Here is a 23,273-nt window from a genome sequence, read left to right as displayed (position 1 = left end):
TTTGCTTAACAAGCATGAGGCCCTGAGCTCAAACCCCAGTATCAGCAAAGAAAAAAGTAGGAAAATTTGGGGTGCCTTTGGAAGTGCTACTCAAATTAACCTCTTCTATTACTTCCTCTTTCTCTATTGCCCTGCTCCCTTATTGTTCAGTAGTTTACAGTTTGTTATGTTACACTGTCTTCACACACAGGACAATCAATATGCACTTAAAATAGGAAGGACAGGAAAATGGGGTTTGTCCAGGGGTGCGTGCCAGTGAGGGGGGGGAAGGTTAACAGACAGCGTAATGGAGGGTAAATATGGTGGATGGATTTTGTATTTGTATATGAAAATAGAACAATGAAATTTGTTGAGTTGGTTCTAAGAAAGGTGGGAGGGGAGAAGAGGGAGAGTGATGGAGGGGGTGAATCTAATTAGGATATATTGTAAGCACATATGTAATGTCACAGTGTATCCCCCATAGACCTATTATATGCAAAATTTTAAAAAGATTTTTTAAAAGAAAAAAAGAAGTACTAAAATATCCATGTCCTTATTTTTATATTTTTATTTTGTGTTGGGGGGAGACCAACAGAAGGTGGAGGGCAAAAGGAGAGGGTGGTGAGAGGCTGAATATGATTGTAACACATTATATGCATACATGAAAATAGAATAAGAAAATATTAAAAACTATAAAAAGGGAGGATAAGAAAGAATAATAGAGTGGTGAATATGATCAGAATACATTAAATGCATGGAAGCATCATAATAAACTCCATTGTACAATTAAAAAATTTAAAATTTTTTAAATTAAAAAGTACTAAAATATAACACCTTTTGTTTTTGCCTAGTCTCTCTCTTAACCTGTAGGGCATTTTTTTAATTTGTCTTGTAATTTTACACTTCTTCAGGCACTAAGAACAGGCAAGTGTGAATCTTTGTAGACTTCGGGAGGCTCACCTGAGGCAAGAGAAGGGGGGATGGGGTATACCCACACATGGCCCACCATGAGCAGGGGTTCTCTTCCTACCCTTCTGCTCCTCTGGTCCAACAGTTGGGATGCCAGAGTGAACAAAATAGGTGAAAAAATTCCTACATCGTGGAATGTACATTATAGCAGAAGGAGCAATAAAAACTGTGTGTGTCTGTGTAATAAACAACAAAGCAGGAAAGCAAGATTTGGTGTAGTTGGTATAGTGGACAGAGAGGGATTACAATTGCAGGGTTGCAAATTTAGGAAAGGTACTATTCAAGCCAAGACCTGAGAGCACTGAAGGAGCCAGCAGCCTTCTGGATCCTGAAAACAAGAATGTTGTAGGCAGAGGGAAGAGCAGACTCATCTTCTCTTCAGTAACTGCTACAGATAGTTCAGTTACAATGTCTAGTTTTCTCAGAATCATCTTTGAGTTCTCTCCCTCACTTTCTACCTTTCCCCACATCACAATCTTGTTTCTGGAATCTATGCCATCTTATGCTTTCCCAATTTAGTTATGCCAGGAGAGATTCCTGCCTTCTTTCATCTATTGCAAGAGTTTCTAACTTCCTGTTTTAAATTCCCAGCCCTCTCTCCCCCTGCCTACCAGCTTTTCTGCTGGTGGAGTTATGGACACACAAACCTGTTGTGTCTTCTCACTCAGAAAACTAGTTGGGTGACTTTCAATATGGATGTGTAGGACCACACATTGTCTCCAAAATGGCCTAAGAAGATCTGCCCTTTATGCCAGCCAAATTGGCTGTGTTCCATTTCACAATACTACCTGTCTGCCTGCATCTCCTGTGCCCTTGGTTATTGTGGAGTATCTTCACTCTGCCTCATCTGTTTGGAAACTCACTTTAACTTACATCTCAGCTCCAAGGGAAGGAACAATTAGATCTCTCCAACTAGAAAGGACAACGTACATGGTGGCAATTTTGCCTGAAGAGTCCTCTGAATAAACTTTCTTTAAGTCAGCAATCCTATCTCAATCATCTCTACATTCCTCATACTTACATTTTTGCTTTGCACTAAATAGTACTCAATAAATACCTATTGAATTTAATATAATTAATTGTAATAGTAAATTGTGAAATAATTCATTTTGAAATAATGAAAATTAGAATAACATGAATTTAAAAGTAGAATGATTGGCTACTGGCTCCTGTCCTCTACTCGATCTCTTTTCTCAAAGTTCCTTGGGAAAGAGAGGGCATCTTGGAGGCTAGGATGATGCTGGACAGGAAAATACCAGGTAAAGGTAACTCAGGATTTAGATACTGGCAGGTCCCCAGTATTCTCCCAGCACATTCTTTCTGGATCAAGTCAATGAAATGTGCATCACCTCTCTGGGACATTCCTGGAATCACTGCAGGTGTCTAAGAAGTTAGCTAGTACAGAATTATCCCCATCATTTTTTAAACTAGAGTGGCTACCACCAGGTGGCGCCAAATCTCATACCACTTGATGGAATTTGAATCTACTTTCAGAATTCCCAAATGGCTAACTGCTGAGGCTTACCTTGGTCACCACCTACTTTCATAGTAACACAACTCTACATTTTACACAGATGAATTTCGCAGATTTTTATTATACAATTTTCTAAGATCCTATTCTAGATCAGATACCAGGTCAGCCAGTATATACTTTACAATGTTTTACAATGCTCACAGTAACGGATAAGGCAATAATAGGTACTGGCATTTTTCTTTTGTTGGAAAAGAATCTGATACTAAGAAGAAAAGTCCCTTGACCAAGATTATACAGCTAAGTGGCAAACCTAAGACTTGAACTCAGTCCTATCTGACTCTAATACCCGTGTACTTTTCATAATTGCATTCTACTTCTAGTTGAACTCAAGGAAAGAGAAAGTAAAGAAAAAGAATGGGGAAAAGAAAGAGAACAGAGGGCAAAAGGAAATGATGTAGGTTACCATTTCTGTTTTTTCAACCCTGAAGGTTTAACTACACCCAGGAAAGCTTCTAACCTGCTCCTTTCTTTCTGTTCCTTCCCTGCTCATTTCCAACACCAGACACTCCAACCAGTATTATTATGAACTAAATGTTTTCCCTTCCCAAAATTCATCTGTTGGTGCCTTACCCCACAATGTGATAGTAGTAAGAGGTGGGGTCTTTAGGAAACAATTAGGTTTAGATGAGGTCATGATGGTGGAATTTCTGTCCTTCCTCTGAGGATACTTCAGAAGGCAACCATCTACAAGCCAGAAAGCAAGCCCTCACCATAACCCAACCATGCAGACAGCCTGATCTCTGACTTCCAGTCTCCAGAACTGCAAGAAATAAAGATCTGTTGTTTAAATGGCCCAATCTCTGGCATTTTAGTATTGCAGCCAAATCAGGCAAGTAGGCAAAGACAATTTTATTCTCTGTAATGAAGCAAGTGAAAACTTTCTTGCTCAATCAGATCTATCTCCAGAGACAGGGTTCACATCCCATCTTCCACTGAAGTTTTTATCCTTCTGGTAATTATCTACATCTCAGTCAAGACTTGCCAACTGTAGTCTCAGACTGGCTCTTATCTCTGGTAAATGAAACCCTTCCACTCTTGCTGTATTTTTCATTAGCTAGTGGTCCAGACCTCTGCTAATAGTAAGGTAGTTGACCTATCTTGTCTAACTATTTTGACTGTTTTGACTTTGAGGAAATATGAGTACTCTAGGAACAACAGTCTTTGTGACTGTTGGAAAACCTTAAGGTAAGGTAACTTGACAGAGGGAACAAATAAGGAGAGAAAGAGAAAACTTAATAAGAGGAAGAAAAATAAAACTTTAATGTAGAAGATTCTGAAATTTCAGTGAATAGTTCTGCTTTTAATTGTATTTAATAAACCATCCTGCCCTTTACTTGCAATAAAGATATTAGAGTTTTATTATATTTGAAATGCAAATTATGTAGTTAACCATTGTTCACGTTTCTAAATTCGCAGTTATTTAATTTGTGGATAGGGACATTGTTCTTGGATTATATCGGTTAAGAACCAAAATGACCTACGCCCACACAGCTTCACATCTACATGAACGTGACTTTATTTTTTAGCTGTCTTCATTAACATGACTCTAGTGTTCTACTGTCTTCATCAACATGACATTACTGTGCCAAGAAGCTCTTGCCCAGAAAGAAAAACTACAAATAACTTCTTTGTTTTGTCCAGGAACTTTTTAAAAATCTATTTAAAGAAATATTAAACAATTCAATAGTTAGCATCATATAACTATTTACTCTCCAAGATTCACTTTTCAAACCACACTTCCTGTACGTTAACCAATCCCAATCAATTCCTCCCCCATTGAAAGACCTGACTTAAACCAAAAATTCTCCTGTCTTCCTAAATCCTCTTAAATATTCCATCTTCTTCTTCTGCCCTTCTTCTTTCCAGAGATTACTAGGACTGTGTCCAAGAAGTTGCCTCCCTTGAGATGGTAAACAACAAACTCATTTTGTCTTATCACTAGGCTACAAAATGCTGATTTCGTTAATATTTGGGAGAGCTACCACTCCACATGGAAGCCATTTCCTCTCAAGCTTATGAAATTAAAGGTCTGATTCTGCCCGGAAAGTAGAAGCTTCTCAGCTTTATCTTATAGTATCTGTAAATTCATCATTTTTTTTAATAGAAAGTATGCTGTCAAAACCTTAGTAATCACAAAAATGGAAAAAAGAATTAATCATTTTTTGTCAGAGAAAACTTAGTGGAAAAAATCACAAAATCATTATAAATACAATCCATTTGAAGTTATATTTTCAGATTACATTATTTTCTCTCTGGCATTCAGACACCTGAAATTCACTTTAAAATATGTTGTTGAACAATTCTCATTCTCCAGAAGCACATTTTAAAACAGCAATATTTCATAATAACAGCATAAAATGAAAATAATTGACTGTCTCTTCCCTTGTGGGACTTGGCTTTTAATCTAAATAGATATGAAACATAATGACATTCATCTATATGAGACGTTTGTAGACTTAAGAGAAATTAAGTCACAAGACTATAAGGCTAGTTCATAAATCAGCAAATCAGATAAATGGGAAAACTTTCCTGGAACACTGTTCAGGGACTCCTTACTCCTTTGCAATTTGCTATGAGTTTTATGTGTCCTTTTAGGAAGGATTCGTCTCCTATTGAATGTTTGTCAAAAAAAAAAGTATAAAATTAGAATTTACAAGAGCTTACAACATTTATGTCATTTTTGATTTAACAATTTTAGAAGGCTTGTTCAAAAATTACTCCTGATTTTCATTTTCTTTGTAGTTTTCTGAACTGCTGCTGCCGACAGGACATCATAAAAGCCATGGTAAAAAAAAAAAAAAAGATGCTGTCATACAGCCATTAAGACCATAGTAAAAGGCAAAATGTTTTAGCTAAAAGTATCTTTAATGACTTGAAATTGCTTGGAGTGCTTTTAGAAGTAAAAGGGTGCTGATTTATTTATCTAGTATACTTACCTAAATTAATTTGGCAGGATTACTTTGGTCCTAATTCTCATACAATAAAATTTATATGTTAATATTTTTAAATGATGCATCATTTTTTTCCTGAAGGATATAATATATTGCAGTGACACAAATCTACCAGCAGTCATGAAAGAAAGAGGTAAATTAACCCATCATTGAAATATGAAAAAGGACTACATTTTACATAGACTACATTTATGACTTTATGTGACCTTGTAAATAAAACATCAAGAGGTAAACTGTTAATGAAAAGAAACTGAATCACATTCTATTCTTAGTTTCTCCTAATATACATTTCCCATAAGAAATATGGTGGCATCTTGATGTAATTTTTGTCTTAGTGTTTTTTAATATTTTAAACAAATAGGATTTTGTATATCTTTCTGAGTAAGCATAGTTTTTGTATAGATTGAATTCTAATGAAATTCTTAGTAGAGATAATCCCCTCTTTTTTTCTTTAGGAAACATGGACCATAATTTCAAAAGTATATATTTTTCTGAATGAAAAATATACCTGAGCAGGTATGCTTTGCCCATATTCACCTACACCAGTTTTCTGTCTTGTGTTTCTTCTGCAATTATGAAGATCTCCTTGGTGTGCAGGGTTATGGCCTTGCCAGTAATGATAAAGACCATGAGAGGTGTCTGTAAATGAGGAAACACTTTTTTGTGTTTAAGTGGATGCATTAGGCTCATGCAGCTGACATCTGATCAGTTTTTACAATGTGCCAGGCACTGGTAAGAAAGTCACATAATTGTCTTAATTCTTATGGGAACCATTCTTATCATTAACAAGAGGATTGCAACTGAAGTTGGAGAGCTCAAATAATTGGTCCAAGACACAGAGAAAGGAGAAAGCATGAAACTTAAATCCAAATTTGTCTACCATGTCCTAACTAGGACTGTTACCTACTTTGATGCACTATCTTTTTAATTTCTTGTCTAGTTTGTCCATTTGACTAACATCTCCACAAAACAAAAATACTTGAACACAAAATATCTGAATCTCTATTATTGTGGCCTGAATGTTTCTATGCCCATACAGTTTATATGTTCAGATCTTAACCCTCAATATGATTATATTAGGAGTTGGGGACTCTGAGAAGTGATTAGGCTACGAGGGAGCCCTCATGAAGGGGATTAGTTGCCTTACTAGAAAGCCATCATATCACAGTGTAATGAGCAGGCAGTCATCTGCAAATCGGGAAGATTAACCTCACCAGGCCCCAGATCTGCCAGTGCTCATGCCTTGATCTTGGATTTAGCTTCCACAGCTGTGAGAAATAAATATTTGTTGTTGTTTAAGCTACTCTGTGATTTGTTATAGCCTAAATGGACTGAGACACATATATAACACAACAACAAAGGCACAAATAACCTTAAAATGAAAGCCAGATCTTTTGAGTAGGTTGATATTTGATATAGAAGGGGAAGGTTCACTCCTCCCCCACGCCTCCCCCAGTATATATTGGGAAATATATTAACATTATAAGGAAGTCAGCTTGAAAATCTTATTTAACATGCAAAGAATTAATTCTCTGCAACTTCTTGAGAATGTGTCTTCATTTGTTTTAAAGAAAGTCTAACTGTAGGTTAATTCAGAGGTTAGTCTATCAAATGTATAGGTTAAGTGTAGAGAATAATTTGCAAATTGTGCATGTGTTTGTTACCTGTGTGTTCGAATGGAAAAGATGGATTTCAATGAAGTATGTCTTCTAGGAAAATATGCCAAAATTCAGTAAGTATTTTTAAGGAGTACATGTTCCATCACCAGACATTCCCTAGCTTCCTACTAATGGCAGAATAAGATGCTTCTTAAGAGAGGGTGACCAAAGTACATCATAGACATGTGAAAATGTCTCAATGAAATTCATTATTTTGTACAAGTAATATGCACTAATAAAAATAATTTTTAAAAGATGTACCTTTGCTATTCATCCCAACAATCCAGTGTAGCCTTATAGACAATCCTATTAGTCCATCCTATTCCCTGTACTATAGGAAGCTTTGCCAACCCCCAACGAGCTCACCCCGAGGTTGTCCTTGGATGCTTCACTCTCACAGTTAAAGTAAATTATGTTGGTTTTAAGATGCTGCAAGGACCGGGTGCAGTGACCTGTAATCCCAGCTACTCAGGAGGCTGAGTTTGGGAGGATAGTGGTTTGAGGCCAGCCTCTGCAAAATGTTTGTGAGACCCCCCATCTCAATCAATAAGCCAAGCTGTGAACCTATGATCCTAGCTAAGTGGGAGGCATAGGTAGGAGGATTGAGGTCTGAGGCTAGCCCCTGGCAGTCTGCAAGACCCTACCTAAAAAACAACTAAAAGCATAAACAATGGGGATATTGTTTGAGGGTGAAAGAGAGCTCCAGCCTAGCAAGCAGGAGGTCTTGTTCAAACCCCAAAACTGCCAAAAAATAAAAATGCTGCATGTTTTAACAGTGCCACAATTCTTTCCTCTAAGTCTTGGAGTTGTCCACTTCAACAATTCTATTCTCTGCGTTCACCATTTATAATTCCCTAAAGCAAGTTTTCACAAATGCCTCAATGTGAGGTCCATTAGAACTGCCTCCCACTCATGTTTTAGCTGTATTAGGTCAAGCCTTTACCAGTCAATATTTCTTTCCATCTGTTTCATTCCACTCCTGCATCACCCCCTTGACTCTGTTATGCTAAGAGTTTAGTGAGAAAGCATCAGCCAGTTTGTAATATGACAGACCCAAAATGCAGCTTTAGCTTGACAGGGTCCTGGGGAGGGGTGTTATACAAATCAATGCAGCAGCCTGTATGGCTTAAAGACAGATCCAGCATGGTTGTCAGGGACTTTTATGGAACTAGGTTCTAAAATTCATCCTAATAATAACCTTGTATCATGTAAGAAAACACTACAATGGAATGGATTTTCCTATTCAGAGACTATGTGCATTTTCTCAGCATGATATTCACTTACCTAACACTTATGCCACATAAAACGATAAATTATCCAGTGTGATCTAAAGCCATCAGAAACATTTAAAAGTTTCATAGACAGTATTTTAAAGTTTACTAACCATTATATAAAATTAATAAGATAGTTTATGCAGCTTCTTGCTTTACTGATTTGGGTGATAACCTGAAGATAGGAATATAGTAGAAGGATGTGACTAACTGCTCTTAAAAGGAACTTACTTAAACTTCAGTAATTATTTTGGTGCTTTTTGGATTCCTTTCACTTCTAAAGTATTAGTGAGGAACAGTCAGGTATTGAGTTGCTTTATTCACTAAATATTTTGCAGAGAATTTCTTTAAGGGAAGATGTGGATTTTTAATGCATAAAGTTTTTAGACAGACTATTGAAGTTGAAATTTCATTTCAAGAGGCAGTCAGCTTTGTTTAACTCTATATTTTTAGTATCCTGAGTTACTGAACCAGACTTTGCTTTAATTAATAACTATAGGATGCAAGGCAGTTCCAGTGCTGCTTTTTCTATTAGCTGGCAATTTCCTGTAGGAAATTAATAGAATGAAAGAGGGGTAGCTGGCAAGAATAAATACATACTAGAGTTGCAAGTCACTAAAATTCCTCAGATTAAATTAAACTACATAGCTTTTCTTTTTAAAATTCTATAAAGTTCCTCAATTTTTCAGGCAAATTTGACAAACAAGGCTATCTATAAGTGGTCAGCTTTAAAATATTACACACTGTATTAATTTATTGGTTAAAATTAAATTTTTATAGGCAGTGAAGTTTAATGGTTGAGAAGGTAGAATCTAGAAAACAGACAGCCTGAATTTGAATTCATGTCATTACTAACAATGGGACTTTACTTAACTTTCTGTGTCTTTTTATGTTTAAAATATAGATTATCATAGTCTAACTCACTGGACTGGTGTGAGGATTAATGAGTTAATGTGCATAGCACATGGGACATAGGAAGTGCTACATAGGTATGACTGCACTGGACACTGTTTTTTTTTTTCTTCAGTATTAAAATCATCTCTAAAGGTAACTATCTCTTTCTATAACCACCAAAGTCAAATCTTCAGATGAGAAACTTAAGTTTTAAAAATACTGCTTTTTAAATATACTGTTTTCTTTGTCTTCCTGACTATCACTTGCCCTGCTTGGTAAGCAGTTTACCTGTGACCACAGTGGGTGCAAGTGATAAGGGTAACTTGACTTTCATAGTTATGCTATGCTTATGCTAATTTAAGCAATTGATATGTGTTTCAATTTAAAGAAAGAATAGCTGGAGGTGTGGCTCAAGTGGTAGAGTGCCTGCCTAACAAGCATGAAGCCCTGGGTTCAAACCCCAGTACCACCAAAACAAACACCCTGCCCAAGGAAAAAAAACCCGACCAAACAAAAACAAAGACACATTAAAATATAGAATTAAGGCCCATACTGCTTTGACTGTATTGTTTATCTAGTCAATTGCATTAATATATTTTTACTTGGCTTTCTTTGAAACTGCATGTAAATGCTGCCTAGTCCGTGACACACTGGAATAGCTTCTTGACCTTTCTTGTTATGTGCTTAGTGTTCATCTGAACATGCCTTGTTACTAGCATTGCCTTATAAAAGTCATTTTTAATTTCCCAAGTTAATTAAAGTTTTCTTTTACATTTACTGGCACCCTAGTTTTGAGCCGGCATTCTATTTTACATTCATCTTTGCTGCATGAATTACTCAGCTGTTATTAAAAATATGAGGTGACTGAAAAAAATTAATAAACTTACTTAAATACATTTTTACCAAATTTATGTATTTTCCCCTTCCTAACTCTAGTTTAAGTGAACTCCACTGAGAAAGACATCATTTGGAAAATGTTGCTAATTTGTCATGTTCCATGTTGGAAATGACATTGATAACATCTTACAAATGATCTCTCTTTTCATGTTGAACTTAAGCCAGTGCTGGGAAGGAAATTGTTTTCTTTTTGTTTTTACGTAGATCTTTGTTGTTTGTTTTTATGAAGCAGAATGTCCTTAGCGTGGCCATCCCACAGGCTTCTTTCCACCTTGCTTCCAGCTTGGAGCTGCTATGAATAAAGCTGCTATGGACCTTTGCATACAGACTGTTTTGTGGAAACATCTTCCTTTCACTTGGCTGTCTATCTAGGAGTAGTATTGCTAGATCATATGCTAAGTATGTGTTGAACTTTATAGGAAACTGCCAAATAGTTCTCAAAGGGGTCACACCACTGTGCACTCCCACCAGAAATAAATAAAAGTTTTGGTCGCTCCACTTCCCTTCAGCACTTGGAATAGTCAGACTTTTAAATTTTGGCCATTCGATTGGGTATCTTGTAGTGGTTCAGTTTTGCATTTCCATGATGACTACTGATGTTGAGCATCCTTTCATTAGCTTCAGAAAATGAATGAGCCTGTTGTGCTTTCCTTCTATTACCCCGTTGCCAAAGGCTAGAAATTGCCTAGTAATGCGCTCTGGTCCTTGGGTTTTTGGCAAAATAGTTTAAACCACAAATTCTTTGTTTTTGTGTTGTTTTGTTTTTTCTCAGAAAAGAACTTACATGACATATTGATCTTTAGCCAGGATAATTTTGGCAGTTCCCATAAGAAACTAAGAGCCCATGTAGTAATAAAATTTTTAAGAACTTTAATATGAATAAAAACATGAATACTTTGTTATTATTGGTGGTTTCACCACCATAGGTGTTTTATTATACATGTACTTACTATATGTTCATATGTGTATTGTAATCTTTTTGACAAATTTTGTTTCTTTAATCGTTCAGATTATGTAGTTCTTCTTGAGTGAGTTTTGGTAGTTCAAGATTTTCCAGGAATGCATCACTTTTAAGTTCTCAAAATTATTGCCATTCTTTTACTATCTTTTAATTATTAAAATTAATTATTAATATGCATGTTAAATTTTATTTGTAAAATTGTTTTTAATGTAGGTAGGATCTATACTGATGTCTTCTTTTTCATTCCTGCTGTGTCTTCTCTCTCAATCAATAAGGCCAAAGGTTTATCAATTTTATTAACATTTCTAAGAAATACATCTTGGTTTTATGGATTTTTCTCTTTTTAAATTTTATATGCCATTAATTTTGTATCTTTATTGTTTTCTCCTCTCTGTTTGGCTTTAACTTACTATTTATTTGTCATTGTCTTAAGAGGGAAACTTGGTCATTGATTCAAGAACTTTCTTCTTACTTACTATATGCATTTGATGCTATAGATTTCACTCTGAAATCCTTTATCTATGTTGCACAAATTTTTATTTGAGGTATTTTTATTGAATTCAAAATTTTTTCTAATTTTACTTATGAATTCTTCCTTAATTTTTGAGTCATTAAGAAGTATATTGCTAAATTTCTAAGTCATGATTTTTCAGATATCTTTTTATTTATTTAGAGCTTATTTCTGTTGCAGCAAGACAATATTCTTATATGACTTCCGTTCTTTTAAATTTGTTGGTGTTTTTATGGCTAAGAATATTAGTCTTTACTGGTGAATGATCCACATATACTTGAATCAAATGGATATTCTGCTTTCAAGTGGAGTTCTAGAATTGTCAATTAAGTAAATTTTATTATTGTTACTCAAGTGTCTTATATCTGTAGTTCTATATTCTTATTGATTCTTACTAAGAAAGAAGTGCTATAATCTCCAACTATGACTGCAGTGTTGTCTATTTCTTCTTTAAATTCTACCAGGTTTTGCTTCATAAAATCTGCAGCTCTATTATTAAACATATACATATTTAAGATTGCTGTATCTTCTTGACAAATTGACTTCTTTAATCTTATATAATGTTATTCTCTTTTGCTACTAATATCCATTGATCTGAAGCCTAATGTTGCTTCTATTTGTATAGCCACTCCAGCTTTATTTTTTATTTTAATTTTTACTTTTTAATTTATTTTTCATTATACAAATAACACCTATACAGCATTAATAATATATAAAGACAGAGAAAAGCAGATGATCAAAAATAAGAAGATAAATCACCCATAAGCTTACTGTCAAGAAAAATTCACTGTTTCCATGTTCATGTATGCCTCTTATGTATACAATTTATTTTATTGTTATAAAATACACGTAACCTAAAATTTATCATCTTAACTATTTTTTAGTGTAAAGTTCAACAAATACATTCATAATGCTATAATCCATCATTCTAGTTTTCTTTTAATTAGTATTTGTGTGGGATTTCTTTTTCATCCTTTTTAATGTATCAGTAAATTTATATTTAAAGTAGATTTCTTTCATAGAGCCATAATTATCTCTTGAATTTTATCCAATATGATAATCTCTACCTTTTCATTCATATATTTAAACCATTTACTCTTAATGTAATGATCAAAATGGTTGAGTTAAAATCTATAATATTAATACTTGCTTTTCAGGGTCCTGTCTCATACATACACCTCTGCATTTCTCTTTTCCACTATATACATGACCATTATAAGCTTATCTAATTCCTCCCACAAGCTGCATTTACATAGCCTCCTGATATTTCCACGAGCCATTCTCTCTGCCTACTTAAGGCATTTTTAGTGCTATCCTATTTCTTAACCACACTTAACTAATTTTTACTCACCTTCCAGATCTCAGTAAAAATTACATTCCTATAAGAGTTTTTTCTTCAAGTCCAGAGTAGGTGCCTTTCCCTACTTTGACTTAATCTATCCTAGCATTTGACAGATTACTGTAATTGTTTAATTTGAGCTTCATATAAAAGGAGTATGCCAGAGAACCAAGCAGCATGTCTTCCTCTGCAAAAGGAGAATCCCTAGACAAATTTCCACCACAGTGGCAATTCTGGCACACTGTTGGAATATTTTCTTGAAGTGTCTCTGTGGGATTATTTTGACCTGTTTTTAAATTTTTCATAACAAAAGTCATCATACAACATCAACTTAGCAGCAGTTTTAAAATGGTACTAAATAACAGATAGATGTCTAAATATTTTTTAAAACTACACAAAATCTTGACAAGACAAATTACATTAATAGGTATTGGTAAAAATGAGGTGTGTCTCTTTATAGAAAACATAATTAAAACACATTTTTAAGTATATATTTTTCTCCCTTAGTTAATTTTATTCAGCCATTCATAAAACATCTTCTACCTTCAAAAAATATATTCTTTGACAACCAAGTACACTTTGTTTTTTTTTAATTAATAGTTTTATTGAGATATAATTTACATAGCATGAAATTACCACACCACAAAGTGCATTCATTTTGAATGCAGTTCAATGATTTCAGTATACTTACAGAGTTGTACAATGATCGCCACAATATAATTTTAGAACATTACCATAACCCCCCAAAAGAAAGTTTCAACTCATATACAGCCAATCTACGTTCCCGCACCCAGACCTAAGCAATCACGAATCCTTTTCTTTTTTTTTTTTTTTTTCATTTTTCTTTTACTATTCATATGTGCATACAAGGCTTGGTTCATTTCTCCCCCCTGCCCCCACCCCCTCCCTTACCACCCACTCCGCCCCCTCCCGCTCCCCCCCCTCAATACCCAGCAGAAACTATTTTGCCCTTATCTCTAATTTTGTTGTAGAGAGAGTATAAGCAATAATAGGAAGGAACAAGGGGTTTTGCTGGTTGAGATAAGGATAGCTATACAGGGCATTGACTCACATTGATTTCCTGTGCGTGGGTGTTACCTTCTAGGTTAATTCTTTTTGATCTAACCTTTTCTCTAGTTCCTGGTCCCCTTTTCCTATTGGCCTCAGTTGCTTTAAGGTATCTGCTTTAGTTTCTCTGCATTAAGGGCAACAAATGCTAGCTAGTTTTTTAGGTGTCTTACCTAACCTCACCTCTCCCTTGTGTGCTCTCGCTTTTATCATGTGCTCGTAGTCCAATCCCCTTGTTGTGTTTGCCCTTGATCTAATGTCCATATATGAGGGAGAACATACGATTTTTGGTCTTTTGGGCCAGGCTAACCTCACTCAGAATGATGTTCTCCAATTCCATCCATTTACCAGCGAATGATAACATTTCATTCTTCTTCATGGCTGCATAAAATTCCATTGTGTATAGGTACCACATTTTCTTAATCCATTTGTCAGTGCTGGGGCATCTTGGCTGTTTCCATAACTTGGCTATTGTGAATAGTGCCACAATAAACATGGATGTGCAGGTGCCTCTGAAGTAACAGTGTTTTGGGTATATCCCCAAGAGTGGTATTGCTGGATCAAATGGTAGATCGATGTCCAGCTTTTTAAGTAGCCTCCAAATTTTTTTCCAGAGTGGTTGTACTAGTCTACATTCCCACCAACAGTGTAAGAGGGTTCCTTTTTCCCCGCATCCTCGCCAACACCTGTTGTTGGTGGTGTTGCTGATGATGGCTATTCTAACAGGGGTGAGGTGGAATCTTAGTGTGGTTTTAATTTGCATTTCCTTTATTGCTAGAGATGGTGAGCATTTTTTCATGTGTTTTCTGGCCATTTGAATTTCTTTTGAGAAAGTTCTGTTTAGTTCACATGCCCATTTCTTTATTGGTTCATTAGTTTTGGGAGAATTTAGTTTTTTAAGTTCCCTGTATACTCTGGTTATCAGTCCTTTGTCTGATGTATAATTGGCAAATATTTTCTCCCACTCTGTGGGTGCTCTCTTCAGTTTAGAGACCATTTCTTTTGATGAACAGAAGCTTTTTAGTTTTATGAGGTCCCATTTATCTATGCTATCTCTTAGTTGCTGTGCTGCTGGGGTTTCATTGAGAAAGTTCTTACCTATACCTACTAACTCCAGAGTATTTCCTACTCTTTCTTGTATCAACTTAAGAGTTTGGGGTCTGATATTAAGATCCTTGATCCATTTTGAGTTAATCTTGGTATAGGGTGATATACATGGATCTAGTTTCAGTTTTTTGCAGACTGCTAACCAGTTTTCCCAGCAGTTTTTGCTGAAGAGGCTGCTATTTCTCCATCGTATATTTTTAGCTCCTTTGTCAAAGATAAGTTGCTCATAGTTGTGTGGCTTCATATCTGGATCCTCTATTCTGTTCCACTGGTCTTCATGTCTGTTTTTGTGCCAGTACCATGCTGTTTTTATTGTTATTGCTTTGTAACATAGTTTGAAGTCAGGTATTGTGATACCTCCTGCATTGTTCTTTTGACTGAGTATTGCCTTGGCTATTCATGGCCCCTTGTGTTTCCATATAAATTTAACAGTAGATTTTTCAATCTCTTTAATGAATGTCATTGGAATTTTGATGGGAATTGCATTAAACATGTAGATTACTTTTGGGAGTATCGACATTTTTGCTATGTTGATTCTACCAATCCATGAGCATGGGAGATCTCACCACTCTCTATAGTCTTTCTCAATCTCTTTCTTCAGAAGTGTATAGTTTTCCTTATAGAGGTCTTTCACATCTTTTGTTAGGTTTACACCTAGGTATTTGATTTTGTTTGAGGCTATTGTAAATGGAATTGTTTTCATACATTCTTTTTCCGTTTGCTCATTGTTAGTGTATAGAAATGCTAATGATTTTTCTATGTTGATTTTATATCCTGCTACTTTGCTATAGCTATTGATGATGTCTAGAAGCTTCTGAGTAGAGTTTTTTGGGTCTTTAAGGTATAGGATCATGTCATCTGCAAATAGGGATATTTTGACAGTTTCTTTACCTATTTGTATTCCGTTTATTCCTTCTTCTTGCCTAATTGCTCTGGCTAGGAATTCCAGTACTATGTTGAATAGGAGTAGAGATAGTGGGCATCCTTGTCTGGTTCCTGATTTTAGAGGGAATGGTTTCAGTTTTTCTCCATTAAGTATAATGCTGGCTGTAGGTTTGTCATATATAGCTTTTATAATGTTGAGGAACTTTCCTTCTATTCCTAGTTTTCTTAGAGCTTTTATCATGAAATGGTGTTGGATCTTATCAAAGGCTTTTTCTGCATCTATTGAGATGATCAAGTGGTTTTTGTCTTTGCTTCTGTTAATGTGGTTTATTACGTTTATTGATTTTCGTATGTTGAACCACCCCTGCATCCCTGGGATGAAGCCTACCTGGTCGTGGTGAATAATCTTTTTGACGTGTTGCTGAATTCGATTTGCCATTATTTTGTTGAGGATTTTTGCATCAATGTTCATTAAGGAGATTGGCCTATAGTTCTCCTTTCTGGAGGTGTCTTTGCCTGGTTTTGGGATAAGTGTAATACTGGCTTCATAAAATGTGTTTGGCAGTTTTCCTTCCCTTTTTATTTCATGGAACAGTTTAAGGAGGGTTGGTATAAGTTCTTCTTTAAAGGTCTGATAGAATTCAGCAGAGAATCCATCAGGTCCTGGACTTTTCTTTTTGGGGAGACTCTTGATTGCTGCTTCAATTTCATTTTGTGTTATAGGTCTATTCAGGTGATTAATTTCCTCTTGGTTCAGTTTTGGATGATCATATGTATCTAGAAATCTGTCCATTTCTTTTAGATTTTCAAATTTATTGGAATATAGGTTCTCAAAGTAGTCTCTGATGATTTCCTGGACTTCCATGGTGTTTGTTGTTATCTCCCCTTTTGCATTCCTAATTCTACTAATTTGGGTTTTTTCTCTCCTCATTTTAGTCAGGTTTGCCAGGGGTCTATCGATCTTGTTTATTTTTTCAAAGAACCAACTTTTTGTTTCATTAATTCTTTGTATGGTTTTTTTGGTTTCTATTTTGTTGATTTCAGCTCTTATTTTTATTATTTCTCTCCTATTTGTTTTGGGATTTGCTTGTTCTTGTTTTTCTAGGAGTTTGAGATGTATCATTAGGTCATTGATTTGGGATCTTTCAATCTTTTTAATATATGCACTCATGGCTATAAACTTTCCTCTCAAGACTGCCTTAGCTGTGTCCCATAGGTTCCGGTAGGTTGTGTTTTCATTTTCATTGACTTCTAGGAACTTTTTAATTTCCTCTTTTATTGCATCAATGATCCATTCTTCATTAAGTAATGAGTTATTTAGTTTCCAGCTGTTTGCATGTTTTTTGTCTTTACTTTTGTTGTTGAGTTCTACTTTTACTGCATTGTGGTCAGATAGTATGCATGGTATTATTTCTATTTTCTTATATTTGCTGAGGCTTGCTTTGTGCCCTAGGATATGATCTATTTTGAAGAAGGTTCCATGGGCTGCTGAGAAGAATGTATATTGTGTAGAGGTTGGATGAAATGTTCTGTAGACATCTACTAGGTCCACTTGGTCTATTGCATATTTTAGATCTTGGATTTCTTTATTGAGTTTTTGTTTGGATGACCTATCTATTGATGATAATGGAGTGTTAAAGTCTCCCACAACCACTGTGTTGGCGTTTATGTATGCTTTTACGTCTTTCAGGGTATGTTTGATGAAATTGGGTGCGTTGACATTGGGTGCGTACAGATTGATGATTATTATTTCCTTTTGGTCTATTTCCCCTTTTATTAGTATGGAATGTCCTTCTTTATCTCGTTTGATCAATGTAGGTTTGAAGTCTACTTTGTCAGAGATAAGTATTGCTACTCCTGCTTGTTTTCGGGGGCCATTGGCTGGGTAAATCTTCTTCCAGCCTTTCATCCTAAGCATATGCTTATTTCTGTCGGTGAGATGAGTCTCCTGTAAGCAACAAATTGTTGGATCTTCTTTTTTAATCCATTTTGTCAAACGGTGTCTTTTGATGGGTGAATTAAGTCCATTAACATTAAGTGTTAGTACTGATAGGTATGTGGTGATTCCTGCCATTTAGTTATCTTAGTTGTTTGAAGATTTGATTGTGTGTACCTAACTTGATGTTACTCTCTACTGTCTTGCTTTTTCTTATCCTGTGGTTTGGTGCTGCCTGCCTTTTCATGGTTAAGTTGGGTGTCACTTTCTGTGTGCAGGATCCCTTGCAGAATCTTTTGTAATGGTGGCTTTGTGGTCACATATTGTTTTAGTTTCTGCTTATCATGGAAGACTTTTATTGCTCCATCTATTTTGAATGATAGCTTTGCTGGGTAGAGTATCCTGGGGTTGAAGTTATTTTCATTCAGTGCCCGGAAGATCTCACCCCACGCTGTTCTTGCTTTTAATGTTTCTGTTGAGAAGTCTGCTGTGATTTTGATGGGTTTACCTTTGTATGTTACTTGTTTTTTCTCTCTTGCAGCCTTCAATATTCTTTCCTTAGTTTCTGAACTTGTTGTTTTAATGATGATATGTCGTGGAGTAGTTCTATTTTGATCTGGTCTGTTTGGTGTCCTGGAGGCCTCTTGCATTTGTATGGGAATATCTTTCTCTAGATTTGGGAAATTTTCCGTTATTATTTTGTTGAATATATTACGCATTCCCTTCGCTTGCACCTCTTCTCCTTCTTCGATGCCCATGATTCTCAAGTTTGGTCTTTTGATGGAGTCAGTGAGTTCTTGCATTTTCTTTTCACAGGTCTTGAGTTGTTTAATTAATAGTTCTTCAGTTTTTCCTTTAATTACCATTTCATCTTCAAGTTCTGAGATTCTGTCTTCTGTTTGTTCTATTCTGCTGGATTGGCCTTCCGTTTTGTTTTGCAGTTCTGTTTCGTTCTTTTTTCTGAGGTTTTCCATATCCTGGCTGTTTTCTTCTTTATTGTTGTCTATTTTTGTCCTGAGTTCATTTATCCATTTATTCATTGTGTTCTCTCTTTCACTTTGGTGTTTATACAGTGCTTCTATGGTTTCCTTTATTTCTTCTTTTGCTTTTTCAAATTCTCTATTTTTATTGTCTTGGAATTTCTTGAGTGTGTCCTGTACATTTTGGTTGACCCTATCCAGTATCATCTCTATAAAATTCTCATTGAGTACTTGTAGTATGTCTTCTTTTAAATTATTCTTGTGGGCTTCATTGGGTCCTTTGGCATAGTTTATCTTCATTTTGTTGGAGTCTGGATCTGAGTTTCTGTTCTCTTCATTCCCCTCTGGTTCCTGTACTAATTTTTTGCTGTGGGGAAACTGGTTTCCTTCTTTTTTCTGTCTTCCTGTCATTGTCCTTGGTGTTGTTACTGTCCCTGTACTGTGTGTAATTAAGTATTTTCTAGCTTGTAATAATAACAATGGTAATATTGAAAATGGAAGAGTGAGCTGAGATGGAAAGCAAGAAGTTAAAGAAAAGGGGAAAACAAATATACAGACAAGAGGGAGAAAGCAGAACAAGGTATCAGACAAGAGAGTTTCAAAGGTATAAACAGGGAGTGTTAGTGTACTAATTGACAGTAAGCTGAACAGACAATAGAGAGACAGAGAGAGGATTGAAAATCAAAGATAAAAAAAATAAAAAATAAGTATATGAAAGTAATATGTATTTATAAAAATGAATTAAAATAAAATGGAAAATAGAAAATTAAAAAAAAAAAACCAAAAAACTTCCAAGTTTATATGCAATGCAATTTCAGTCTTAATAATTTGGATGTCCGTCTCAATCTCCAGTCCTGGAGTTGGTGCCTCAGATGTTGTTCTGTAGTTGTCTCATCAAAGGGGGCGCATTAAGTAGAACAAAACTACACACTCACACACACACACACACACAAAAGCCCCACCAAGTGTCCCCAGTTCAAATGCAATACAGTTTCAGTAAGTTTTTCGGCTTGCAGGTGTAATTCGGTTGTTCTCTCATCAAAGGTAGGGAGAAAAAGAAAAAAAAGCGTCTGGAGGCAGTTCTGAGAGTGGTATCTGCAACTGTGGCTTGCCTGCCTGCTGCTCTCAGCCTGGAGCTGGCGGCGTTATTTATGCAGATCTCTGGGGTGAGCTTAGCACTCACCTGGTCCCACAGGCTTTGTTTGCTCAGAGTTCTCCTGTGCGGGGGCCTCTGCTACAGGCTTTCCCCTTTCCAAACACTGGGAAAGGCAACACTGCCCCGCGTTGTCAGGCCTGCGTGTTTATTTACAGTTCACGTGGGAAGTGGGTCTTCCCCCCTCTCACAAGCGTCCCGCTCCTGGTTGCTGGGCGCGCCCCGCTCCCGCCAGAGCCTCTCCGGCCGCCCGGCTCGTTTATTTACAGTCCCGAGAAGGATTCCCTTCCCCCAATCTTCAGCGCTCAGGGCGCCCCACCCTCTTTCCAGCGTGTCTTAACTGTTCTTACTGCTTAGTACTCAGTTTCTCTTTTTTTCCCGGGTGGACGTCAGTCTGTCCAGGGGGCTATGCTGCTCTGGCCCAGGCTTGTCTGTGGGGGAACCGCGGTACCGCGAAGCTCACCTGGTCCGCGTCTTCCCAAGCCGTATGGGCGCCGGCCACTGGCGGCCCCGGGGGCCTCCTCGGTTCTCCGTTTAACGTGAAGTGGAGATTCTCTGCGCCGGCTGGAGATGTGGAGGAGTCAAAGTTATGCCTTTTCTCAGTGATTATGTCTGCAAAGTGTGTCTCCAGCGTCTCTCCAAGATGCCTTTTCTCGGTGATTATGCCTGCAAAGTGTGTCTCCAGCGTCTCTCCAAGATTTCACTATAGGAGGGTCGCTTTCTGCTTCCTACCTCTAGCCACCATCTTGGAATTCCACCCCAAGTACACTTTGAAAAGGGGAACCTTATGTACTTTGAAAAGGGAAACCTTATATTTATTTTTTTCATTTGACCCACACAATATATCTCATTTCGTTGCGTTTGTGCTAGGAAGCTACCGTTATATTTTGTTTTATGGGAAGAGGATAAAATTTATGTTCTTTAAAAATGAATAAATTAGGTCAAAATCCAGAGCATTCACTAATATCATGTAAATGTGAGGTCAAGTAACTGAATGATCTAATGTTTGACCTTCTAATTATTCCTAAACTTCAGTTTAGGGAGCAGATACGATTGTAAAATTAGTGAATCAGTTAATATTTTTAAGTCTTACTTGAGTCATCATAATAACCCTCCTGGAATAAATACTGTGATGTGCAATGATAATTTACCTCCTGCCAAATATATATTTCAATTAAAAAATAATTTACAAAGAGAGCTTTAAATTTTGTCTTTGTCTAAACATGAGAATGTTTGAATTCTTTTAAGAAGAATTTTAGCCAGGTGCCGGTGACTCACGCCTGTAATCCTAGCTACTCAGGAGGTAGAGATCAGGAGGATCATGGTTCAAAGCCAGTCTAGGCAAATAGTTCCACGAGACCCTGTCTTGAAAACACCTTCACAAAAATAGGGCTGGTGGAATGGCTCAAGGTGAAGGCCCTGAGTTCAAGCCCCAGTACCACAAAAAAACAAAAAAAGAAGAATTTTATGTACTTATTTTACTCATTTTAATCCATCTACTAGATCTTATTAAAAATCAGATTATAAAGTCCTACTTTTTAAATGTAAGTTTGAATTTTCAAAATAAATTTGAAAGTACAGCACTCATTTTGGGTGTGTAGAGATAGCTGCCACTCACACTGAGACCCAAGTATTAAAAAACGCAGTCTGTTACTGGACAAGGCAGAGTGGATCTTTTCTTCTGTCACTGTGATTGTGTGCAGTGATGTTTAGTATGCCTTTAAGGTCACTATAGAGCCTCAAGGACTTGGGGTGTGGGTCTTTAACCGAGAGGGTCAAGCAAAAGGACCCACAGGAGGAGAAGCAGCACTGGACAAAGCACTCACTTTCATCCTGCCTATTTTACTGTCCAAGTGAGTCAGAAAGCACACAGGAATTGATTATGAGACCTAAGTCTGAGTTCTATCCCTGTACCTACTAGGTATACAATTTGAGCCATGTTACCAACCCTCTCCCAGCCTTATTTTCTTCACTTATTAAAAGGATGATCATAATATTGACTCACAGAATGATTGTTGCCTAAATTTCATAATCATGTGTAAAAGCAAGCTTTTCCAAAGCATGGTGTATATATTAGTTACAGCTCACATACATGGTTAGTTTGGAAGAAACGTGAGGACCACATTTTCAAGATAATCTGCCTACACAATTCTGATATGAATAAGTATGGCAGTGGCTATTAAACAAACTAACTAACATGAAAAAAAAATCAGTCCCTTAATGATGTAGTATGAAAGCCATAGTCCATTCCTATACTCATTCATGACTTATTTTATTCTCATTTGTAGCTGAACACAATGAAAATTCATAAGCTGAGACTAGGGGCAGAGAACCTTCTCCTAAACTGTGAGAACTCTGCATTATAGGAAGGTGGAGTTTTATTTTTTGAAAGCACCAAAACCTGTTCATATATTCAATTTTTTAAGTACTTAAAAATTAAGTTTCTGTTTAAGTATACCACCAGAAATCTAGACAGTCATTCATGTATGTGTGTGTGTGTGTGTATGTGTGTATATACACACAGAGAGAGAGAAAAAGAGAGAGGGAGAAAATACACACATATAGGATGAGCATCCCTAATCCAAAAATTCAAAATCCAAAATACCCTAAAATCTGAAACTTTAAGGTCAAATTTTAAGACTCCAAAAATGGAAAATTCCACATCTAACTTTATGTGATGAGTCATAGTCAAAAGACAAGTATACTAAAAACATTGTATAAAATTACCAATGTATACAAAATATATGTGAAGTTTAAATGAATTTTGTGTTTTGACTTGGGTACCATCCCCAAGATATTTCAGTATGTGTGTGGAAAAATTCCAAAATTTGAAAAAAATTCCAAATCCCAAACACTTTTACTCCCAAGTATTTCAGATAAGGAATACCCAGCCTGTTTACAGTCATGTGCCACATAACATGTAGTCAGCAATGGCCCCATAATATTAATTGCCTAGTGACATCAAAGTGTGTTAGTCTAAATACACTCTGTGATGTTTGCAAACAACCATAAAATTGCCTGTCAATGTATTTCTCAGAATGTATTCCTGTTGCTAAGTGATGTGTGGTTTTGTGTATATGTATATGTGTATGTGTACCGTAATGTACAATATGCCAAATTTTATTATTTTCTGTTTCCTGCAGTACTTCTCTTATTTCAAAGCTTGACAGATATCCAAAA

The 23,273-nt window shown here is 36.1% G+C and overlaps 1 protein-coding gene and 1 non-coding gene across 2 annotated transcripts in view; both read left to right on the top strand.

Moving 5' to 3' along the window:
- Atrnl1 (attractin like 1) overlaps positions 1-23,273 on the top strand; it is a 744,833-nt gene that overhangs the window by 581,260 nt on the left and 140,300 nt on the right. The window lies entirely within an intron of this gene.
- Trnav-aac (transfer RNA valine (anticodon AAC)) lies at positions 9,656-9,728 on the top strand. The gene has a single exon. It is a non-coding gene; the product is annotated as a tRNA-Val (tRNA).

Source organism: Castor canadensis, chromosome 7 (genome assembly GCF_047511655.1).
Source record: "Castor canadensis chromosome 7, mCasCan1.hap1v2, whole genome shotgun sequence".
Lineage (NCBI taxonomy): Eukaryota > Metazoa > Chordata > Mammalia > Rodentia > Castoridae > Castor > Castor canadensis.
This window is presented reverse-complemented; position numbering and strand designations above follow the sequence as displayed.